Source organism: Amphiprion ocellaris, chromosome 16, assembly GCF_022539595.1.
Source record: "Amphiprion ocellaris isolate individual 3 ecotype Okinawa chromosome 16, ASM2253959v1, whole genome shotgun sequence".
NCBI lineage: Eukaryota > Metazoa > Chordata > Actinopteri > Pomacentridae > Amphiprion > Amphiprion ocellaris.
In genome coordinates this window covers 12,268,148-12,274,841 of record NC_072781.1, presented here as the reverse complement: position 1 = coordinate 12,274,841, position 6,694 = coordinate 12,268,148, and positions in this window count along the sequence as shown.

Here is a 6,694-nt window from a genome sequence, read left to right as displayed (position 1 = left end):
TAAAGAGCGTAAAGAGCGTAAAGAGCGTAAAGAGCGTAAAGAGCGTAAAGAGCGTAAAGAGCGTAAAGAGCGTAAAGAGCGTAAAGAGCGTAAAGAGCGTAAAGAGCGTAAAGAGCGTAAAGAGCGTAAAGAGCGTAAAGAGCGTAAAGAGCGTAAAGAGCGTAAAGAGCGTAAAGAGCGTAAAGAGCGTAAAGAGCGTAAAGAGCGTAAAGAGCGTAAAGAGCGTAAAGAGCGTAAAGAGCGTAAAGAATATTTTTGGCGAATTTTGCCCAAATGTGAAAAAAAAGCTTGAGCAGAGTGGGGGATTGAACCTGCACTCTCCAGGTTCCAAACCACCATCACTACCTCTGGACTACCGGTCCTACATACCCAAATACAGGCTTTTCTTCTATTCGTCAAGGCGGTGACATCAACACTGAAAGAAAAAAAAACAATCCACAAAATCAAAAAAAGAACATAATCTACCTACAACTTTTAAAGAACACGCTAAAAAACACAATACTAAAAAGTCACACTCTTCTCCTCATCACTCATTTTTACATTTTAACACAATTTCAAAGCCACACAAATCACATTCTTCATGTCAAATCACTTCTCTTCACTACAAATGGGAGAGAACAGCAAACAAATAAAATACAACTTATGGCTTAAATATCTTCAAAATCTCTTTGCTATTCCTCTACATTCAAATTCCTCAACACCACTCAACAATCACCTGCAGGATCTCTTACTTCTTTCTTAGCTCTGACAAAACATCTTCAAGACTCTGAGAAGACAACTCATTTTCAACACATTTGCTGCTTCGTCTAAGTGTCCACACACATCTCCAGTCATCCACAGGCCTCACCACTGATCAGCTGCACAAACTTACATGTTAAACTTCTCCAAAGATAAAATACAGGCCCTTCTGTCTGATCACAACTTTTACTGGTGGCTCATATTTCAAGTTCATTTCCTTGCAAAGTCTTTATTTTGGATTAAAGTGGGATCTGTGACCAGGCAGATCACTTGTTTATTCTTAGCATTTGGATTTCACTGACATTCCTGTCATGTAGAAAAATAGAAATATCTTTGCATTGATTCAGCTAAACTAACTGCAGACACTGAGAGGCGTAAAGTTCAACAAATGCTGTTTTTATTTACTTCGCTGGTGACATCAGTAGATGCTTGCAGTGAAACCACCACTGCAAATATTTATGCATTAAAGTATCACAACTGAAAACTCCCTACAAACGTCCACTTCTAACACCACAAACATTGTCCAGAGGAAATGATATTAGCTGAACATAAAAACATGTAAAACAGCTCTGATGCTTTCATCCTGAGCTCCACTCAAACATTTCACTGTGCAGCAGCTCAGCAGTTTGTTTAAGAAAAGCATTTAGGTTCAATCTGTGAAGCCCAAAACCCACCAGCTTTGAAAAATGACACCATTTACCAGAGTCACAAACTGTAAAAAACAGAAGGAATTGTTGGATTTTCTATGTGAATGTGTCGCCTCTCTAGTTAACTCACCCGGTTACGTCTCCATCCTGACGCTGCTCTGCTGGACCGGAGCTTCTGGACCAGCCGGGTGGACCTTCCTTCACAGATCTTCCCGGTGGGAGTGATTCTGAGTCGGCCTTGGTTGACTGCAAACTCCTTAAAATGGACACATGAGAGGAAATCGTGGACAAATCGATACAACAGCTTGTTCGGTTTGTCCTGTTCTTAAATGGGTAGAAAACTGCTGAGAGCTCTCAGTTCAATTCAATTTTCAATTCAATTTTATTTATATAGCGCCAATTACAGTCAAATTGTCTCGAGACGCTTTACAGAACCCATATGCCTGACCCCCAGAGCAAGCCAAAAGGCGACAGTGGCAAGGAAAACACCCTTTTAACAGGGAAAAAAACCTCGAGCAGAACCCGGCTCTAATGTGGGGGGACCCATCTGCCTGCTGGCCGGGCGGGTTGAGAGGGACAGAAGAGGTAGAAAGGTAGAGATAGAGGGGTAGAGGTAGAGATAGAGGGGTAGAGATAGAGGGGTAGAGATAGAGAGGTGGGGGGGTGGGACACAAGGACCATAAAACACAGCCACACATCTGAAGCATCCAGCATCCAGCTCTGGGACCAGGGACACTCGGAGAAAGGACACAGAAAGAAACAGAGTGAATGTAATGCAATAATGGTATATGTAGTAAATACATAGGTAGTTAGAGAAGGGCTCAGTGCATCAAGAGAGGTTCCCCAGCAGTCTAGGCCTATAGCAGCATAACTAGGGGCAAACTAAAGGGACGTCAAGAGGGGAAGTCAGTTGTGCAAATGAAAACACCAGCATACCCCGTCAGGGTCCCCCAGTCAGCCCTAACTATAAGCTTTGTCGAAAAGGAAGGTTTTAAGCCTGGTCTTAAAAATAGAGAGGGTGTCCGCCTCCCGAACCCAAACTGGGAGCTGGTTCCACAGGAGAGGCCGCCTGATAACTGAAGGCTCTGCCTCCCATTCTACTTTTAGAGATTCTAGGAACAACAAGTAAGCCTGCAGTCTGAGAGCGAAGAGTTCTGCTAGGGTAATATGGTACTATCAGGTCTTTAAGATATGATGGAGATTGGTTGTTAAGAGCTTTATATGTCAGAAGAAGGATTTTGAATTCTATTCTAGATTTAACAGGAAGCCAATGAAGAGAAACCAATATAGGAGAAATATGATCTCTCTTGCTAACTCCCGTCAGTACTCTGGCTGCAGCATTTTGGATCAGCTGTAGATATTTCAGAGAGCTATTGGGACAACCTGATAATAAGGAATTACAGTAGTCAAGCCTAGAAGTAACAAATGCATGGACTAGTTTTTCTGCATCACTCTGAGACAGGATGTTCCTGATTTTCACAATATTTCTCAGGTGGAAAAAGGAAGTCCTACAGATTTGTTTTATGTGCGAGTTAAAGGACATGTCCTGGTCAAAGATAACACCGAGGTTCCTCACAGTAGTACTGGAGGCCAATGTAATGCCATCCAGAGTAACTATATGCTTTGAAAGCAATTCTCTAAGATGTTTGGGGCCAAATACAATGACTTCAGTCTTGTCTGAATTTAGTAGTAAGAAATTATAGGTCATCCAGGTCTTTATGTCCTTAAGACAATCTTGCAGTCTAGCTAGCTGATTAGTTTCATTTGGCTTCATAGATAAATACAATTGAGTGTCGTCAGCATAACAATGGAAATTAATACAGTGCTTCCTAATAATGTTGCCTAAGGGAAGCATGTATAATGTGAACAGTATTGGTCCTAAGACAGAACCCTGAGGAACTCCATGATTAACCCTAGTATGCTCAGAAGAGTCATTGTTGACATGCACAAACTGGAACCTGTCTGATAAGTAGGATTTAAACCAGTCCAGTGCTGTCCCTTTAATGCCAATAGAATGTTCTAGTCGCTGTAATAAAAGTTTGTGGTCGATTGTATCGAATGCTGCACTAAGGTCCAATAAAATAAGTATAGAGACCAGTCCATTATCTGACGCTATGAGAAGGTCATTAGTAACTTTCACCAGAGCTGTTTCTGTGCTATGATGCACTCTGAAGCCTGACTGAAACTCTTCAAACAAGCTATTCCTTTGTAAATGTTCACATAATTGATTTGCAACTGTTCTTTCCAGAATTTTGGAGAGAAATGGGAGGTTGGAAACTGGTCTATAGTTGGCTAAAACATCTGGATCTAGAGTGGGCTTTTTAAGTAAAGGTTTGATTACAGCAACCTTAAAAGCCTGTGGTACATAACCTGTTACTAGAGAGAGATTAATCAGATCTAACATTGAGGAATCAGCTCTGACAGAGTGTTGCTCTGACTCCATGTGTGACTGAGGCTGGAGTGAACAGAGCTGCTGCTGCTCAGCTGCAGCTTCTTATTAGCACAACAACAGACGCTGCGTTCACTCCGTCTGTGGGTGTGGAGCTGATAAAGAGGATCTTCACCACTGACCTGAGCTGCTGCCACACGGTGAGACGTCCAACAGAGTCACTGAGCAGCTGATGATGAAGAAGATGAAGGCTTCAGGAGGAGGTGGAGGAGGAGAAGCTGCAGGGCCACATGAGACACTGAAGAGACAAACCAGAAATGATTCACACACTAGACATGAAGAAAAGAAAACATCAGAGAGTGTAAAATACAAGAATGAGTCCTGAACATCACTGGTGATGAAGCTCGAGGCAGAAAAACTCAAACACAAACTGCCTCAACAAGTTCATTTCTATGGTCAAACTGAGAGCAAGAATTCCTGGAATATTTAGTAAATCTAAACTGTATTTCTGAAATTTAATCCAGACAGGAGAAATATTGTGCATTTTAATATTCGTGTGTGCTGTCCCGATAAGCGGCTGGTGAAGGACTTTCTAAGTCTTATTGCCTCTTTTAATGTGGTTCAGTGTGTGTCGGGTCCCACACATGAACACGGACACACGTTAGACCTGGTTCTGTCTTATGGATTGTCTGTGTCGAATATTGAGATCGGTGATAACGTATTCTCTGATCATAAGCCTGTGATTTTTAATGTCAGCTTTCCGTGTGCTGGTCTTAAATCCAGCGCTCCTGCTCGGTACTGTCGGGTTTTTGAACTCTCTCTCTGCCGGTCGCTTCTCCGCTGCTTTTAATCAGCTCTGCGTCCCCTCTAGTTTATCCTCTATGGATACAGAGGAACTCAGCTCATGGTTCCATTCTATTCTGTCAAGGTGTTCTGAACTCCGTGGCTCCTTTAAAGACTGCACATCGTAGAGCAAAACTGGAGCCCTGGTTCAACGACGCAACTGGAGCAGTGAGGAGGGAGTGTGGTAGAGCTGAGCGCAGCTGGAAGAAGGACAAGCTGCAAGTGTCGTTTTTAATTTTAAAAGACCGCTGGAGAGACTATCAGACTGTGGTTAAGGAAGCCAAAAGGGCTCACTTAGCTGGAGTCATTGAGTCAAACCGCCACAACCCTCGAATTTTATTTAATACCACTGACTCAGTTTTAAATGCTCCCAAGCCGGTTTGCCAGGAAGCATCCATGGAACTGTGCGTCAACTTTCAGGAGTTTTTTATTGATAAAGTTGTTAGTACAAGGGCTCTGATCTCAGCTCCCGCCGTCGACCCCTCTGCCTCTGTCTGCTGCCCGGCTGGGCTCCATAAATTTCAGCCCGTTACTCTGTCGTTTTTCATAGACACTGTCGGCCACATAAAGGGTCCCTCACGACTCCATCCCGCCTCACTTTTTAAAAGAGGTTTTTCCATGTATTGGGCAGTCAGTTTTAACCGTCATTAACAGCTGTCTGTCCACTGGCGTGGTCCCCCACTAGTTTTAAACACGCTGCAGTCCAAACACTGCTGAAGAAACCTGGCCTCGACACCACGGTTTTATCTAACTTCAGAACAATCTCCAAGCTGCCCTTTCTTTCCAGATTTTTAGAGACAGTTGTTCATGCCCAGCTGAAGTCCTCTTTAGATGAGCACAACGTACTGGAGGTTTTTCAGTCTGGTTTTCAGACTCTGCATAGCACGGAGTCAGCACTGCTACGGGTTTTTAATGATGTTCTCCTGGCAAACGACTCTGGGGATGATGCGGTTCTTGTTCTTAGCCAGTCTGCTCTAGCGCGTCTCCAGTTGGCTCAGAATGCTGCTGCTGCCCTCCAAAATATGAGCACATTACGCCTGTTTTAGCCTCCCTCCATTGGCTCCCCGTGCGCTTTAGGGTTGCTTTGAAGGTTCTTTTATTTGTTCTTAAAGCCTTAAATGGTCTGGCCCCTCCCTACCTCTCTGAGCTGCTCCATCCTCATCCATCCTCATCCCTCCTCACCAACCCTCAGATCAGCTGTTCAGCTGCTTCTGGAGGTTCCGAGGTCCAGGAGGAAGCTCAGAGGAGATAGAGCCTTCTCTGTTGCTGCTCCCAGATTGTGGAATAATCTCCCTATGCACATCAGAGAGGCTCCCTCACTGGCGGTTTTGAAAACCAAACTTAAAACCTATTTTTATTCACTGGCTTTTAACACAGCATGAGACTCTGCTTCTGTTTTATTGTGCTGCTGTCTTAATATGTGTATGTTTTATTTATTGTTTTAATGTTTTATTTTGTTGTTTATTGTACAGCACTCTGTTTCAGCGGCTGCTGTTTTAAAGCGCTTTAGAAATAAAGTTGAGTTGATTTGAGTTGACTTGCATTTAACTGTTAAAGTCAATGTTTCTAGTTAGGGTCCGAGCACCGACTGGTGCGAAGACCCTATTGGAATGCAAGGAATTATTAGGGTCCGAGCACCGAATGGTGCGAAGACCCTATTGGAATGCAAGGAATTATTAGGGTCCGAGCACCACGAAGTGGTGCGAGGAACCTATTGAAACCCTAGGAATTATTATTATTATACTTTCTTCGTCGGCCTCGAAATCGGCCTTTTTGACGCCCTAAACATTCACGAAAACGCATGAAAATCGCCACACACATCAGGACCGGCGAAAAATTTGATATTTTAGGGGAATGGCACGCGTGCGTGCCAAAATGGCTCAATAGCGCCCCCTAGAAAACTAAGAAAATTCAGCCCCCGGACAGCGTTCGACCTAGACTTCTGAAATTCGGTACACATATGTAACTCATCAAGACGCACAAAAAAGCCTCCTGTACCATTACCCATAATCCAACAGGAAGTCGGCCATTTTGAATTATAAGTCATATTTTGGACAATTTTGTGTCATTTTTGGAC